The sequence below is a fragment of the Scyliorhinus canicula genome, chromosome 3 (assembly GCF_902713615.1).
Source record: "Scyliorhinus canicula chromosome 3, sScyCan1.1, whole genome shotgun sequence".
Taxonomy (NCBI): Eukaryota; Metazoa; Chordata; class Chondrichthyes; order Carcharhiniformes; family Scyliorhinidae; genus Scyliorhinus; species Scyliorhinus canicula.
This window is the reverse complement of record NC_052148.1, coordinates 61,217,468-61,236,075: the sequence shown is the minus strand read 5'-3', so window position 1 is coordinate 61,236,075 and position 18,608 is coordinate 61,217,468.

The following is an 18,608-nucleotide window of genomic DNA, read 5'->3' as shown; positions in this document are numbered from 1 at the left end:
CCGAAGTCCCGCTTGTTCTATGCCAGTCCCGCCTGCGTAAACTGGACTAGATCCCTTACCCGTGGGACCTGCCGGTGCGGGCGGGCTCCGGGGTCCTGGGGGGGGGCAAGGCGCTCTGGCCCCGGGGGGGGGGGGGGGGCTGTGCCATGGGGGCACTCTTTTCCTACGTGCCAGCCATGTAAGTCTCCGCCATGGCCGACGCGAAGGTAAACACCCCTGCGCATGCGCGGGGTTGACGTCAGCAGCCGCTAACGCTCCTGCGCATGTGCGGACCTGCGCCGCTGGCACGGCGCCAAAGGCTGTCCACGCTGGCCGCAGGACGCCAACCACTCCAGAGCAGGCCTAGCCCCTAAAGGTGCGGAATTGGGCGGCCCAACGCCGGAGTTGTTCACGCCACTCCGTCCCGCTGGGACCCCCCCCCGCCCTGCCGGGTATAGAAGAATCCTGCCGCTGGAATTAAAAGTCTAATGATAACCATGAAACCATTGTTGATTGTCGTAAAAGCCCATCTGGTTCACTAATGTCCTTTAGGGAAGGAAATCTGTTGTCCTTACCTTCTCTGGCCTCCATGTGACTCCAGACCCGCAGCAATGCAATTGATTTTTAACTGCCTCCTCAAGGGTAATTAGGGATGGGTAATAAATGCTGACACACCTGTGATGCCCATGTTCCATGAACAAATTTAAAAAAGAATCACAAAAAGTTGGTTTGCAGGTGCAGCAGGTCATTAAGAAGGCAAATAGAATTTTGTCCTTCATTACACGAGGGATGGAGTTTCATTTCAGGGAGGTTATTTTGCAGCTGTATAGGGTTCCGGTGACGCCATACCTGGAGGCCTGTGTACAGTTTTGGTCTCCTTACTTAAGAAAGGATGTACTGGCACTGGAGGGGGTGCAGAGGAGATTCACTAGGATGATTCTGGTGTTGAGGGGATTACCGTATGAGGAGAGACTGAGTAGACTAGGTCTATACTCATTGGAATTTAATTTTTAATGATTTAGGGATACCACCTCCAGTTCATCCTTGCTCCTGGGAATTGTGACTCCTTTCTTTTTTCATGTAAGGGCAGGAGTGTTTTACGTAATTCCCCTTCTATATACCAGAACATTCCATCCACCACCCCCACACAACCCCCCGCCGCCGCCCAGCCACCCACCACAATCACAGCTTTAGATGTGGCTTTCACCCTTCCATACATGTCAGCCATCCTACATACTCACAAGCAGTCTTTGGCGGAACTGGAAGATGTACTAACTTAAACTAGGGACATCACACCCGGGAGCCCCAACAAGTGTAGGCACACACAATCACAGCTCTTTAAAATTATGGAGGGGATAAATAAGATAGCAAGGAGCATAGCCTCAAAATAAGGGGGAGCAGATTTAGGACTGAGTTGAGGAGGAACTTATTCACCCAAAGGGTTGTGAATCTGTGGAATTCCCTGCCCAGTGAAGCAGTTGGGGCTACCTTGTTGAATGTTTTAAAGGCAATAATAGATAGATTTTTGAACAGTAAAGGAATTAAGGGTTATGGTGAGTGACCGGGTAAATGGAGCGGATTTCACAAAAAATCAGCCATGATCTCATTGAATGACGGAGCAGGCTCAAGGGGCCAGATGGCCTACTCCTACTCCTGCTCCCAGCTCTTATGTTCTTATGTTTTCAAGGAGACCAACAAGTTACCTTTGCCATAAGGCGGGGCATATAAAAGTAGAATGCTGAAATTAAAAGCTCCGCCAATTGTGTTTGTAGTTGTATTCAGTGATTGTTTTCTTCAGAAAATGCTGTGCCAGTGAGTACAACTTTTGACAAACCAATATCAAGTAATGTATTTGCAGTAGGTGTAAATCAGAACCTGACAGATGATGGAAGTATAATATTTGAAAGTGAAATGTTCTGGTATATAGAAGGTGAATTACTTAAAGCACTACTGTCCTTACATGAAAAAAGAAAGGAGTCACAATGCCCAGGAGCAAGGATGAATTGGAGGTGGTATCCCTAATCTGTTGTTGCTAAGTCAGGCGGAGGAGCAGATTCAGGTGATGCCTTGTCAACGTGGAGCCAGGTCCACTGGCCACAGAGAGGCAGGGGTCTTGAAGGAGGTTATGAGTCTAGTGGACAGGGAAGAGTTTGGGGAACGGTATGAGGGATGTGGGGCAGTGATTGTAAGACTCACATGTGAAATCCAGTTATCGCCATTGCTCGTCCATTCATAATTCTTCACTCAGCCTGATTTTCACTCTGAAAAGCTACCAGCATGCATGCATTATGATGTGTAAATGTTGCTGGAACCTTTAATACATTTTATTCTCCCTCAGATGGAACATCCTCCAAACCACAGAATGATTCTGGAAGGCTAGTGATGGGAGATGAGGAAATGGCTGGAGAACTTAATAAGTACTTTGCGTCTGTCTTCACAGTGGAAGACGTTAGTAATATCCCAAAAATTATAAAGGGTCAGGGGGCTGAGTTGAGTATGGTTGCCATTACAAAAGAGATGGTGCTAAAAAAGCTAAAAGGTCTTAAAATTGACAAATCTCCTGGCCCCGATGGGCTACATCCTAGAGTTCTGAGGGAGGTGGCTGAAGAAATAGCGGAAGCGTTGGTTGAGATCTTTCAAAAATCACTGGAGTCAGGGAAAGTCCCGGACGATTGGAAGATCGCTGTTGTAACCCCCTTGTTGAAGAAAGGATCAAGACAAAAGATGGAAAATTATAGGCCAATTAGCCTAACCTCGGTTGTTGGTAAAATTCTAGAATCGATCGTTAAGGATGAGATTTCTAATTTCTTGGAAGAGCAGGGTCGGATTAGAACAAGTCAACATGGATTTAGTAAGGGGAGGTCGTGCCTGACGAACCTGTTAGAATTCTTTGAGGAGGTGACAAGTAGGTTAGACCAGGGAAACCCAGTGGATGTGGTCTATCTGGATTTCCAAAAGGCCTTTGATAAGGTGCCACACAGGAGGCTGCTGAGTAAGGTGAGGGCCCATGGTGTTCGAGGTGAGCTACTGGCATGGGTTGAGGATTGGCTGTCTGACAGAAGGCAGAGAGTTGGGATAAAAGGTTCTTTTTCGGAATGGCAGCCGGTGACCAGCGGTGTCCCACAGGGTTCAGTGTTGGGGCCGCAGCTGTTCACCATATATATTAATGATCTGGATGAAGGGACTGGGGGCATTCTAGCGAAGTTTGCTGATGATACGAAGTTAGGTGGTCAGGCAGGTAGTGCTGAGGAAGTGGGGAGGCTGCAGAAGGATCTAGACAGTTTGGGAGAGTGGTGCAGGAAATGGCTGATGCATTTCAACGTGAGAAAATGTGAGGTCTTGCACTTTGGAAAAAAGAATCCAAGCATAGACTACTTTCTAAACGGTGAGAAAATTCATAATGCCAAAGTACAAAGGGATCTGGGAGTGCTAGTCGAGGATTCCCTAAAGGTAAACATGCAGGTTGAATCCGTGATTAAGAAAGCGAATGCTATGTTGTCATTTATCTCAAGAGGGTTGGAATATAAAAGCAGCGATGTGCTACTGAGCCTTTATAAGGCTCTGGTTAGGCCCCATTTGGAGTACTGTGTCCAGTTTTGGGCCCCACATCTCAGGAAGGACATACTGGCACTGGAGCGTGTCCAGCGGAGATTCACACGGATGATCCCTGGAATGGCGGGTCTAGCATATGAGGAACGGCTGGCGTTCCTGGGATTGTATTCATTGGAGTTCAGAAGGTTAAGGGGAGATCTAATAGAAACTTACAAGATAATACATGGCTTAGAAAGGATGGACGCAAAGAAACTGTTTCCGTTAGGCGAGGAGTCGAGGACCCGTGGGCACAGCCTTAGAATTAGAGGGGGTAAATTCAAAACAGAAATGCGGAGACATTTCTTCAGCCAGAGAGTGGTGGGCCTGTGGAATTCATTGCCGCAGAGTGCAGTGGAGGCCGGGACGCTAAATGGCTTCAAGGCAGAGATAGATAAATTCTTGATGTCGCGAGGAATTAAGGGCTATGGGGAGAATGCTGGGAGGTGGAGTTGAAATGCCCATCAGCCATGATTGAATGGCGGAGTGGACTCGATGGGCCGAATGGCCTTACTTCCACTCCTATGTCTTATGGTCTTATGATCCGGAAGACTCTCCCTTGACATCAGAGGATAATTTACAGCCAGATGCACTCACGCCACATCCTCCCTCTGCACTAAGCACCAATGCAGATACAGGCATGTCAGTGGGTATTAGCGTTCTGGAGCAGATGGCAGTGCACAGAGGGGAAGGCAAGCCACACTCACCTGATGAGCTGGCAGAGGCAGAGAGTCCCCAGGGCACTGATGATCAGACAATTGCTGGAGAACAGGACGATGCTGAGACTGAGGCAGATGATGAGCCACTGGAGTCACCAATTAGGCGGCATATCCAGTGGCATTCACATGAATATCTGACAGGGATCTCTGAGGATCTGCATGCCAAGATCTCTGTGTTGGAGGAATCCACTTGGAGCATGAGCACTGCGGTAACCACACCTGTGAATGCACAGCATCCTCCATAGACAGATTGGAGATTCTCATGGAGAAGCACCTCAGGAGCTCAATCGGGGTTTCTGGGGTTGCATTCAGACCTGCGAGCCCACACTCAGCAGGTCATTGTCAATGTGAGAGATGATTGAGGCACCTAATAACTCTGGTAGCATCCCATCCATCTCTGGTGAGCACGGATTTTCAAGCATACCTCATGTTGATGGATAACCTGCAGCTCCCTGGATCTTGAGGTTCCTCTGAGGACACTCCTGATGATGGCAGCAGCTCCTCCACCCCTCTGCCAGTGACCATCGCATCTGAGAAGACCACCGTGACTGAGGAGTGCCCAGCCATGGCATTGAGATCTCTTGCCTAGTCAGGGCCTACACAGGACCCAGCAACCAGAAGGCGCCCACCAAAATCATTAAGGCAACGGGACACCAGAGACTGCAACCTGCCTCAAATGCAGCTGCTGGTGAGGGGGAAGCACCAAGGTGTAGCACTCACAAGCAGAAATACAAGTCACTGTGATCACATAATGGACTCGCTGGTGAATAATTTCTCCAAGTCCCTTGTGTAATGCTGTATGTATCTGTCACAAATCGGCATTAATATGTGACATGCCACATGGCTTTATTGTGCTTTATGTAATAGTTAGAAACTATTATAGTTAGACAATAATTGTGCTGCAAAGTTTAATTCAGGGGGAGGGACAGGAGAGGACGGTGCCAGGAAGGCTTCACCAGCCCCAAGCAGTAAGGGGGCGGGCTGCTTGTGAACATTTTGGCCTCCTGGCTTTGGAGTCCTCCTGGAGAGTCCCCTGAGCAGTCCAGGCAGCAAAACCTCATTTTGAGGAGGCTTATTGTCCTCTCGACAATTGCCTTTGTGGACGCATGACTCTGTTTGTAGCTCTCCTCCCAGGTATCATTGGGTGTCTGAGCAGTGCCATTAGCCACCTTCTGAGTGGCCCCCAGCAGCCAGCTGTCCCAGTGAGCTGGGGCTATGGAGAGCCTTAGCATCTGGAGGTGATGTAAGATGTACACATCATAGCAGCTCCCAGGATTCCTAGCACAAACCTGCAGGATCTCGTGCCAGTGATGACACACTATCCGAACGTTGAGAGAGTGGAAACCCTTTCTATTCTCAAAGACCACCAGCTTTTCCACAAGTGCCTCGGTGGGCACTGGTGTGCAGTAAATGGTTCCCCGAATTCTTACAAATCCTGCTATCACTTCAAAACCGCTGGCTCGCTCTACTTGGCTGGACTTATCTGTCATGTACTGAATGAAGGTGTTTACTCTGCAACCCTGCATCTATCATCAGTTAGATGGAGCTGTACACTGCAGGTTGTGACACTCTGCACTGATCTCCCACAGTCCCCGGAATGAACCTGAGGCAGAAATGTTTAGGGTAAATGTGATTTTCACAGCCACTAGCATTGGGTGGCCACGTGCACAGCTTGAGGCTATCTCGGATTGGATCATGTCACATATTATGGTGACTGTTTCGCTAGAGCAGAGGAGCTTTCTTCGGCACTGCATCTCTGTCATGTCCAGGTAACTGGATTGCAGCCTGTTAGCTCTTCCAGCCGAGTGCTGGCACCTCCTCCTGACCCTTCTTCCTTGTAATGCCTGCAGGACGTCAGCCCCTTCTGCCTGTACACCTCGGCTCTGAGGGCAGACTCTATTACAGTGCCTGTGGGCATTTGGCTTCCTCTCCCTTCTTGCCCACCCCTCCTCATCTGAGGAGATCTTTGCAGTACAGTTACACAGCATCCATTTGAAAACTTTGCTTGGATAGGTTTGACCAAACGTATGAAGAGGCCTGTCTGCAGGAAGTCTCTGCATAGACTTAAACCTCCTAAAATGATCAAAATGAACGAAATAGTTCCAAAAATGAACAAAATAGCTCCAAAAATGAACTATAAGCTACACGTTAACAACTCATTTTAATACTCCTAACTCCTTGCCTCTGCATTCCTTCTGGGGCTTATATCCTGGTCCTGAATTTTAAAAATTTTATTCATGGGAACTTGTCTAATTGCCCTTGAGAAGGTGTTGCCTTCTTGAACTTCTGGTACACCAACAGTACTGTTAGAGGGGGAATTCCGGGATTTTGACTTTGTGACAATGAAGCTACGGCGATATATTTTCAAGTCAGGATGGTGAGTGGTTTGGGGCCTCGGTGAGTTCCTGCATCTTGCAAATGGTACACACTTCTGCTACTGTGCATCGGTGGTGGAGGAAACGGATGTTTGTGGATGGGGTACCAATCGAGTGGGCTGTTTTGACCTGGACGGTGTTGACCTTACTAGTGTTGTTGGAGCTGCTCTCATCCAGGCAAGTGGGCAGTATTCCATCACACTTCTGACTTGTGCTGCGCTGGTGGACAAACTTTGGGGAGTAAGGAAGTGGGCTAGTCGCCATAGGATTCTTAACCTCTGACCTGCCATTGGTGCCGCAGTATTCATGTGGCTGGACCAGTTCAGTTTCTGATCAACGGTAACCCCCAAGATGTTGATTGTGGGGGATTCAGCGATGGTAATGCCATTGAATGCCATGGGGCAATAGTTAGATTCTCCCTTGTTTGAGATGGTCATTGTCTGGCCTTTGTCTGACACAAATGCTACTTGCTACTTGTCAGCCCAAGCCTGAATATTATCCAGGTCTTGCTGCATTTGGACATGGACTGTTTCAGTATCTGAGGAGTTGCAAATGGTGCTGAACATTGTGCAATCATCTGCGAACATCCCAACATCTGACCTTATGCTGGAAAGAAGATAATTGATGAAGCATTTGAAGATGGATGGACCTAGGACACTACCCTGAGGAACTCCTGCAGTGATGTCCTGGAGCTGAGATGATTGACCGCCAACCATGACAACCAACTTCCCTCATGCCTGGTATGGCTCCAACCAATGGAAGATATTCCGCCAGATTCCCATTGACTCCAGTTATGCTCAGACTCCTTGATGGCACACTCAGTCCAAAGCTGCTTTGATAACAAGGGCAGTCACTCTTACCAAACCTCATTGAAAAATGTGAAGCCCACTTGCCAAGCATGAAAGTGTATGGGTCTCTCAAAATCGGGATTGATTGGACTTTTAATGTCCTTAATTGGCCCTTAAATTTCTGGCAGGCACGCTTTCAATATTCGTGCGTGCCTGCCAACTGAAATATCACGAGGCACTACGGTGATGTCTGGAAGTCCTCCTGATTTCATTGTGCACCATTTTGCGCTGCGTCTTAACTGCCGCGCGCCCACACGGCAAACATTAATTTCAGCCCAATGATCTATGTCAGCTTCTTTGAAAGCAACTATTGTAACACGAAGAGCCTCTAGATGGTGGTGTTTATCTACAATGATTTCAGCAGCAAAAAATTTGTTATTGCAATGCTTGCTAAAGTGCTTTGTTTTTTTTGTTCTGAACATTAGAATTCTTCTAAGATGTTTGTAATTTATTTTTCTTATTGGCACGTATTTTCCTGTACTCGCTCCCTCTCGTAAAGCACTTTTGAAACATATTAATATTCTTTATTACAGTCACTGTAGGCTTACATTAACACGGCAATGAAGTTACTGTGAAAATCCATAGGAGTGTAGTTGCTGGTCTCCTGTAGTGTTTGGGTAGCCTGGATCTGAAGCATGGATGTAACATTGAAATGAGAGCTAGTCCAATTCATCCCTTTAAAGCCATTGCTCAGATGTGTCTAAATATACCCCAAGGTCAATTGGAAGTTAATTGCTGTTGTTATTACAAGTTTTTCCAGACTTCCAGTAGCTTGGCTCCTCTCCTTATTATTTTTCACAATCCAGCTCATTTCCAAGGCAGACAGAAAACAATCAGAAATAACATTGTGTCCTCTTTTGCTCCACTTTGTTCAGTGTCAGCAGTTGTGATTTGTTAGTGTTTTATATGGTATGACGTCTGCAATGAGTTGTGATGGGTCACCCCATGCATTTTGTACAAATGGAAAGACAGGAGGCGGGATTCTCTGAGCCTCCGTGCTGACATCACAATCGGCGCGGGGACAAAGAATGGGCGTTGACACCGAAATCCGTTCAACGCTGCTCCCACGATTCTCTGGCCCCGGAGAATTGCCGCGAATCGCGCATATACGGTCTACGTGGTGCGGGTAGGGGACCATTGACAGAGGCCCCCGCGTCGATTCTCCAAGTGTAACTGGCTGAGTTCCCAACATCCTCTACATCTATATATGGACACACCTATATAGGTGTGGTTCTCTCATGGTCCCACCCGCCAGGAACTCAGCGTGACGGCTGCAGGCTGCCCTGGTGGGGGGCGGGGCGATCTTTCACCGGGGGGGCCTTCACAGATGGCCAGGCTAATGATCGGGGGCCACCGTTCTGTGGGTGCACGTGATCTCGGATGGGCCTATAATTTTGATGCCGGTCCACGGTGTGGGTCCGCCATGTCGCTTGGGGCGGCCAGCATAGGCCGCCTCTGTGCGCATGCGCGGACTCCCGACCGGAAGTGTAGGGCCCCATATCGGCAGTCGGAGCTGCAAGAAGCATTCCGGGGCCCTGCTAGCCCCTGCAGGTAGGAGAATCACTCTGGACTTTCTTCAGGAAAATCCAGAGTGATTCGCCTGCGTTCTCACGCTGGAGTGGAGACATAGCCCCATTAGTGGAGAATCCCGCCCAGGGTATCCAAACTGGACTTCTGAAATTACCTCCTAACTTGTGGTTTCCTCCTACAAGTCCTGAAAGACGTGCTGCTAGGTAATCTGGACATTCTGAATTCACCCTCAGTGTACCCGAACAGGGTGGCGACTAAGGGCTTTTCACAGTAACTTCATTACTAAGGGCTTTTCACAGTAACTTCATTGCAGTGTTAATGTAAACCTACTTATAATTATTATTGTTACTTGTGGCAATGATAAAGATTATTATTATTATTACTCAATAATTCTCTACTTCATCACCAGTGACAATGCCATTGCAGCTGTCCCTCCCCATCCCTGAACCCCCATTCAATCACATTCCCTCACTCCAAGACCCACTCAGTTATGCCTCCCCTCCTCTTCAAACCTCATTCACTCACTTACTTACTCCCTCCCTTGTCTCTCCCTCAGTCCTCCCTGCTGGCTGGGGGTGTGGCTCCTTGAGGGTGGGGCTGTGGCTCCTTGCTAGGTATGGCCAGCTACCATGAAAGGGGCAGGTTGGTTGCATTGGTTGCATTTTCCAGGACCCGAATCAGAGATTGCCAGCCTTGCTTGACAGAGAAGAAGCGTGCTGAGGACAGATATGATTACATTAGTGTTGTCTATTGTGCGTATGTTCTATGGAAGTTGAATTGTCCCCATTCAAGTATTTCTCTCATATTGCTGCTGACAATCTTTGGTGAATTGGACAAGTAAGCTACTGTGTAACAAAATAACGCACAAGTTCCCTGACACAGTGATGGATAGCGTACTGGGTCGCAGAGACTGTAGCCTATGACAGAATCTAAAAGTGTAAACATCAATGCAATCCTCCCTTTATTCCCACAGTTAAAACAGTCCTATTGGTTGACCATGTGTCCGTATATAGATGTAGAGGATAGAACCATAGAACCATTGAATTCCTACAATGCAGAAGAAGGCTGAAATAATATACATCCAGGTATATGATGGTGTGCAGACAGGCAGTGATTGACACACAGGATGACCAGTGAACACACAGAACACAGCAGCCAATCACCAGACAGGACACGACCACTCTAAAGCCAGAGGGCACTAGTTTTTCTGCTCTCTCGGGATCTAGCCTCTAAGACAGTCAGAGCTCGTGAGCAGCAACTAGAACAAATACTATGTGGTAGTAAGATAATCTGGTCAGGTTAGCCTCAGGTCTCCAGTCAAGTCAGCATAATGTCAACCCACAGTTAAAGCATGTATTATAGTTAAGTGTTCAATAAAATCAAGTTGCATTTCTTCAAGTGCTGGAAGCTTGTCTCTCTCACCACTGCAGTAAACACAGTCCTTGTAGACCCAGCTTACCCAATACATCATGGTACCAGCGAGTTATGCTCGTTTGACGGACCTACCTTGAGATAGTCTGCCTTTGACCAGCGATCAGCCATCCGGTAACATGGACAGCGTCCGCCCTCCTCCACAGCTCCGCATCGCCAGCAACCTAGGTGCAAACTGGAAGATTTTCAAGCAGAAGTTCCAGCTATATCTTGAAGCCACCGACCTCGAGGCCACATCGGATGCCAGGAAGATCGCACTATTCCTTTCTACAGCCGGGGATCACGCTCACCTTTGTTGAAGGTGAAGACAAGACGAAGTTTAAAACAGTCCTGCTGAAGTTCAACAGCCACTGGGACATCGAGGTCAATGAGAGCTTTGAACGGTATGTGTTCCAGCATAGGCTTCAGGGTAAGGATGAACCTTTTCAGTCCTTTTTAACCCATCTCCGCATCCTCGCGCAGTCATGCAACTATGGCTGGACTTATGATTCCATAATCCGGGATCAGATCGTTTTCGGGGTCCACTCCGATCCCCTTCGCCAGCAGCTCCGAAAAGTTAAGCAGCTCACCCTTACCATCGCCATCGAGACCTGCATCCTCCACAAGCCCGCTAACAACCGATACTCCCATATCAAGGCGGCAGAAACGGCACTGCAAAACCCCCGCAAGCAGCAGTTGCAAGACCTCTAGGACCAGGGCGTCATTTCTAAGGTCACGGAACCCACGGACTGGGTTAGCTCAATGGTTTTTGGCAAAAAGCCGTCCGGCGAACTTCGAATCTGTATCGACCCCAAAGATCCCATCATGAGGGAACACTACCCTATACCTAAACGAGAAGCGCTAACCAGCGAGATGGCTCATGCCAAATTCTTCACGAAGCTGGATGCCTCCAAGGGGTTTTGGCAAATATAGCTGGACGTGTCCAGTCAAACATTGTGCACATTCAGCACTCCGTTCGGTCGCTATTGTTACAACTGAATGCCCTTTGGCATCATCCCCGCCTCAGAGGTGTTCCACCGCATAATGGAACAAATGATGGAGGGCATCGAGGGGGTGCGAGTGTACGTTGATGATATCGCTATCTGGTCCACAACTCCGCAGGAACACATCGATTGCCTCAAGCGAGTGTTCCAGAGGATCCACGAGCATGGCCTCCGACTCAACAGAGCCAAATGCTCGTTCGGTCAACCAGAATTCGTCGCCCACCACAGAGACTGAATTTATATACTGAATGTTGCATTACCTTGTCATCTCATTGTTTACACATCTGTACATATCGTTTTTTTTCTCATGTGTTATCTGCCCTCTATCTGCACTAGACACCTTCCCATGTAAATAAGGTACCACCTTCTGTATATAGTCAGGCTCCTGTACACATACTCACTATTTATTGACCTGAACACATTTTTTTAAAAAAGGTGGGAGATGTCATAATATAGATCCAGTTATATGATGGTGTGCAGACAGGCAGTGATTGACACACAGGATGACCAGTGAACACACAGAACACAGCAGCCAATCACCAGACAGGACACGACCACTCTAAAGCCAGAGGGCACTAGTTTTTCTGCTCTCTCGGGATCTAGCCTCTAAGACAGTCAGAGCTCGTGAGCAGCAACTAGAACAAATACTATGTGGTAGTAAGATAATCTGGTCAGGTTAGCCTCAGGTCTCCAGTCAAGTCAGCATAATGTCAACCCACAGTTAAAGCATGTATTATAGTTAAGTGTTCAATAAAATCAAGTTGCATTTCTTCAAGTGCTGGAAGCTTGTCTCTCTCACCACTGCAGTAAACACAGTCCTTGTAGACCCAGCTCACCCAACACATCAAAGGCCATTCAGCCTAATCAGCCTGCACTGACTCTCTGAAAGAATATCCTATCTCACCCACCCTCTTCCCGTAACCCCACCTAACCCACACATCTTTGGACACTAAGGGGCAATTAATGTGGCCAATCCACCTAATCTGCACGTCTTTGGATAACGTTGTGACTAAATCTTTGTTAATGTCCTGAATTTTCCTTTCCCAATAGTGGTGAGTAGTGGTGATGGTCATCATCACTGAGTGCTACAATGGCATTGCAACTTCAGGTTGTGGTGAATGTATTCACCATAATATAAGTTGTCTGTATAGTACTGTGGCCTATGGCCAGGGAATGGTAATATGATCTCCTTCCATGTATTGTACTGGAACCCTGGTGGGCTCCGCATCTGGCTCCGCCCCCCCCCCCCCCCCCCCCCCCCCCCCCCCCGGGCAATATATAGACCTGCCGCCAATGGGCAGCGCTCATTGTTACAGCAGTTACAGACAGGCACATTCTTGGATAATAAAGACTATGTTCACTCGTTCTCCATCTTGTAGTGAATTGATGGTACATCACAGGTGATCTCACTTGTGCCAAAATCCAGAAACTGCAGTGTGCCTCAATGGGCCCTGAATGAGTGCAGTCTGCACAATGCATATCTACCACACTGCATCAGCTGGTATTTGGAAAAATCCACCACACAATGTCAACTGATATTTGCCAATTTTGTTGTGATCGCTAGAACTTACAATTCTTCCTCATGAGCAAGCTCTCATTGTTTGTGATGTTGAACATTTCTGAGCTCTGTGAAGGTAATTAAATAGTACTAAATGATTGCAAATAATATTTCTTGAGCACTATTGATGTCAATTGATGACTAATGTTGCCAGTTGATGACAAGGGATGGCCACATGATCGCTTTTGAGCGCAAATGATTGTATGAGCACAAATGATGCCTGTTGAACGCTGTTGAGCCTATATGGGTTTTTAGTTGATTGGGTGGGTGCATATCTGACCCAGAAACACATGAAATCGCTCAAGATGACATTGGATGGGTGTCCCGGCCTCACCATGCTTGTGCGCAATGTTACAGTAAGTGGGCGTACGTGGGAGTCTGAAACATACACTTTGGTAATTAAGAGGGTAATTAACCCCATTAAGGAGGTAATTTGTGCTGATTCTACGTGGCCCGTCCAGTTTTACAATTGGAAAACCAGCCAGCCAGCTAAGTGGTCTTCACATTTTCACAACAAACATGATCCAGGGCAGGATGAAACATCCGGAGTGATATCAAATGAAAGCAGACATTTGAGGGCTGGGGTGCGATGACGTTTGCTTGAATTTGCAGTTTGGCATAGTTTGCAGCATTTCTCTGAGCTCAGTTCATTTCTCCAATACGGAAGCTCCACGAGGCGTCTCCACAGCAGCTGTCAGCCTTCACGGAGCTCAGTGAAAATGTCTGTCCACAACCTCAGTCAGCTCGGCACACTCCCTCTCCCAGCCTCTCCTAACAGGGCTGAGCCTTTCTCAGAGTGCCTTTCACACCGGCTACCAGTCAATGAGCCAGCCAAGGTGGAATCATGATCACTTCCATAGCTGGAAGTTCATTTCACTAATCTCTGAGACTGGCCAATCACGCACGCCCAACAAGTGCAAGATTCAGGCCATTATTTGCTCTGGGATTCAGATTCAGGAAGTGTCTCTGAAAAATGGGGACGTAAGACGTAAAAGCAATTCCTGGAAATCATCTATCATGGTTACATTTCCTTGGAAAAGCCAGTTTGCTTTTGGAATGTTAAAATAATAGGACCTAAGGAATTGTAGATCATCTGACCCAATCCAACGGGTCTATTCTTTCATTCATGATTCACCCATACTCAATTTCATTAACCCATTTTTGTTCCATATCCCTTGATTTCATGGAATCCCTAGAGTGTAGAAGCAGGCCATTTGGCCCATTAAGTCTGCACTGACTCTCTGAATGAGCACCCCACCGAGTCCGACTCCCCACCCTATCCCCGTAACCCCAACTGACCTGTACATCTTTGGACACTAAGGGACAATTTATCATGGCCAATCTAACTAACCTGCACATCTTTGGACTGTGGGAGGAAACCAGAGCAGAATCTCTTCCCTCACAGCACCTTTCCCCTCACTCACCAAATTCGAAATTAAGTAATGTGTAGAAACAGTATTCCATCAAATTGGATTCCATGCTACTTACTCTGCACACTTGCAACAGCCTCCTATGTTTATACTCGCAAGTACCCCAAAGACCTGAGGCATCCCCTGTTGACCAGGTAACCACTTCAAACTGAACAACTAATTAACTATGAAGCTGCCACTAGCTTTTCTATCACTGACTAACACTGTGAAAAAAAAATACAACTTCAACTATTCTCTTCTACAGTTTCATCAACAGAATAAACAACATGTCAAATATAGATTCTGTTAAGTATCTGGACCCGGCATGAAGTCAACATATGAACTAAGTAATAGGACAGAAGAAAATTATTTGGCCCCTCACGCATGTCTGATCTTCTGCTTCAATTCCACTTCTTGCCCACTCCCTATATTTGTTTCCATGAGAGTTCAAAACTCTACTTCAGTCTTGAATATATTCACTGATGGAGCATCCACAGCCCTCGTGAGGTAGGGAATGCCAAAGATTCACAATCCTTTAAATGAATAAATTTATCCTGAGTCTGTGGCCTGGTGTTCGAGACTTCTCAGCCAAGGTAAACAATGGGCGCGATCTGGCGTGGGCGAGTCAGTTAGATCGCGGGAGAGGCTGAGATTGGGAGCCACGCCGGGCACCGATCGGTTTCAAATCTAACCGGCCCCCTCCCATTGGCAAGATCCAGATCCTCCCACGACGTGGTGAGAAACCAAAGGTTAAGGCAAATCTCCATCTCATTAATGGGAACGATCCTATAATGAACTGTTTCCCGTGATCTAACTGGCTCCCTACCCAGTGGTCACACGGGTGACCATTAGCACACATATTTAAAAACGTGAAGCTAGCACAATGTCTGTTATGGGGATTGGAGGGCGTGAGTAGTCATCTTGGAATTTGGGCAATCAGCCCGTGGCTGCTGCCCATTGCTCAGAGCAGGTGGGGGAGCCCCCAGGAGGGGACGGGCCCAATCGGGGCTTCGGCCACCATGGATTGAGGGTTGCAACTGGGTTGGAGGGCGAGGGGCTCAGCGTCCGTGGGTCTGACATTCCACCCCACCCCCACACAATCGTGTATACCCATAACGTGGGCAACTTCAGCTGCTGTCTGTCCATCCCAGCGAACAACCCAGGACAGAAACGCATCCGTGAGTAATATGGTGCAGGTCACTGTAACTAACAGGCAATTGGCAATGTCAGTAATGTGAGCACTTCACAGCTCATAAGTGGATTCTCTTGGGTAGACGTGCCATGTCGCAGGCAAGTGTTACTGCCTCGCATCCCATTCAGACTGTGAGGCCTGGACACTTTGCCTGAACACTGGAGACATCAACACCACAGAGCCAATATCAAACACCCAAGAACTGGGCTTCAACACTGGGCTTCGACCAAAGAGGGGGCCTGCACCCAGTCCAAGTAATGTTCCCCGCTGAACTCTGGGATCTCGGGCCTCTGCTGTATCTGGGAGTGAGTATGAAGGGTGTGTCCCCGTAACACAACCGGACTTTGGATGGCACCCTAGGAGAAGGCGGGGAGCATAAGGGTGGGGGAGGCTTGCATGATGTGAGGCTACCAGAGTGGAAGCCCTAACTGATTGTCGATTTTTCACCTTTACTTGGGTCAATGGAGGCCAGGTGGCCGTTTCATCTGGCTATCTGACTCACCTGAAGAAGGAGCAGTGCTCCAAAAGCTAGTGTTTGAAACAAACCTGTTGGACTTTAACCTGGTGCTGTAAGACTTCTTACTGTGCTCACCCCAGTCCAACGCCGGCATCTCCACATCAACACTTCATAGAATCATAGAATTCCTACAGTGCAGAAAGAGACCATTGAGTCTGTGCTGCCCCTCCGAAAAAGCACCCTACATTGGCTCATGGCCCCACAATATCCCCATAACTCTGTAACTCCACCTAACCTTTGGACATTAAGGGGCAATTTAGCATGGCCAATTCACCTAACCTGCATATATTTGGACTGCAGGAGGAATCCGGAGCACCCGGAGGAACTCACACAGACACGGGAAGAACAGGGAGCGGGGTTGGAGTGGGTACAGACAAAGGTGGCTTCCTGTGTGGGGGCATGCTTCAGGGCTTTAGAGACGGCCCCTCTCCCGTTCTCATCGGCCAGGTATACAGCGTGTCTGGTGGTCGTGGTGGTATCGCTTAAGATCTGGAACCAGCTTAGGTGGCACTTTGGAGTGGGGGGATATGTCAGTACTGTCCCCTATATGTGGAAATCATAGGTTTGAAATGGCGGGGATGAACACCACAATATAGGAGTTGGAGTAGGGAGTGGGTTAAGTGGATTAGGGATTTGTTCATGAAAGTGAGAGTTGGAGAAGTTGCAGGGGAGATACCAGCTGGCAAGAGGAAGTGAATTTGGGTTTTTGTGCGAAAAGAGTTCCCTTTGTTCCCTCAGCTGCCGAGGTATACCCTACTTGATGGGTCATTACCAGATGATGAGCTGGGGGTAGGGAAGATATCTATGGGTAGTTATTGGAAAGAGGGGAAAATGCCAGGAGAAGAAATAAAGGGGAAGTGGTAGGAGGAGCTGGGAGTGGAATTGAGGGGAGGGGTTTGGAGGCTTCCTGTGTGGGGGCATGCTTCCCCACACGGCACATTGCACGTGGGCTCGGATGAATAAGTTCTTGCCTGAGATGGTGAATAGTTGCGAGAGGTGCGCAAGGGGAGCGACGAATCATGTACACATGTTTTGGTCCTGCTCAAAGCTGGTAGAATTTTGGACATCGATCTTTGAAACACTGTCGGAGATCATGGGGTTGAGGGTGGAACTGTGCCCATTGGTGGCGGAGCTACTGGAGGCGAGGGGGGGCTCATGTTGTGGCATTCGCCTCTCTGATTGCCCAGTGGAGAATTCAGTTAGGGTGGAGGCCGGCGATGCCACCGAAGGCATTGGCACGGCTGGGGGTAGATGGCGGAATTCCTGCAATTGTAGAAAATAAAGTTTGCCCTTGGAGGGTCAGATCAGTGGAGGGGCTTCACGTGAGATGGAGTCTTTTCATATCTGTGTTTAAAGATGTACCGATGAGTAAGGGGGCCGGACGGGAGATGAGAGGGGAAGAGGGGGAAGGAGGGGGAAAGGGGAAGGGGGGAAGGGGTGGGGATTTTGTTAATTTTTTTGGGGGGGAGGATTAAGTTAGTCAAGGTTTAAAAAAGGGGTAAAAATGTCAAATAGCTTGGACTTTGGCTGTGCTTTTTGGATGGTTGTGTGATTTGTTTGTTGTGTTTGGAATAAAATCTGTTATTAAAAACACTCCTCACAGTCACCGTGGCCAAAGTTGAACCCAGGTCCCTGGCGCTGTGAGGCAGCAGTGCTAACCACTGTGCCACCGTGCCAGCCACTGTACCTTAAACAAGACAAACAATTTCACGGTGCACAGTTTCTTTTCAGCTGAATTGATTGCTCATAAGCGTCACATTTACTTACATTACATCTTACGAGAGTGCAAGCTTCAAAGAAAATACACTAGATTGCAGTTTTGGGAATTCTGCCTTCGTTTGAAGATTTACTCCGATTTAAAAACAAATAATTTGCCTTTTAATTTACCTGATTCCCAGGACGTTGATGTTTACACATTTTGCAGTGCCGTGCTCTTCATTTTAAAGCATTTCTTAGCCAACTCTTGTATGGGAAACGGTTTAGTTATTCTTCAGCATGTGTCAAACATGCCTCTAACGCGCCATCCATTCTCAGTAGAACAGAGTATTCCTCAATGGCATTTGCCTGCAGTTTAACCACAACTGTTGCACTGTAACTTCTGAGCCGCAGATTGTCAGTATGACTGAGTCAAGTCAAGTTGCACTGATATCGGGAACTTCGGGAAGGGTGTTACAGCCATGGGTAATTAAACGGGGACAATGTGAAAGAGCTTATTTTTATATTTGCTTTGTGGGGTGGAGACGCCTTGTGTTTTACTGCTGAAGTGAGATGCCAGGGCTGTAGGAATACACCTGCGACTGTTATTTACTGTGCAGGTATGTCTCCCGGTCGCAACCCAGCCTGCACAGGCTGATCCCAGATTGTTTGCACACTCACAATAAGCAGGCCTGTTCGTAACTCTGGCTAGAATTCATGTCAATACCTGCGACACATTATTTAAGAATGAACAATCAAATTGAAACTAAGCTGCAGTATGCAT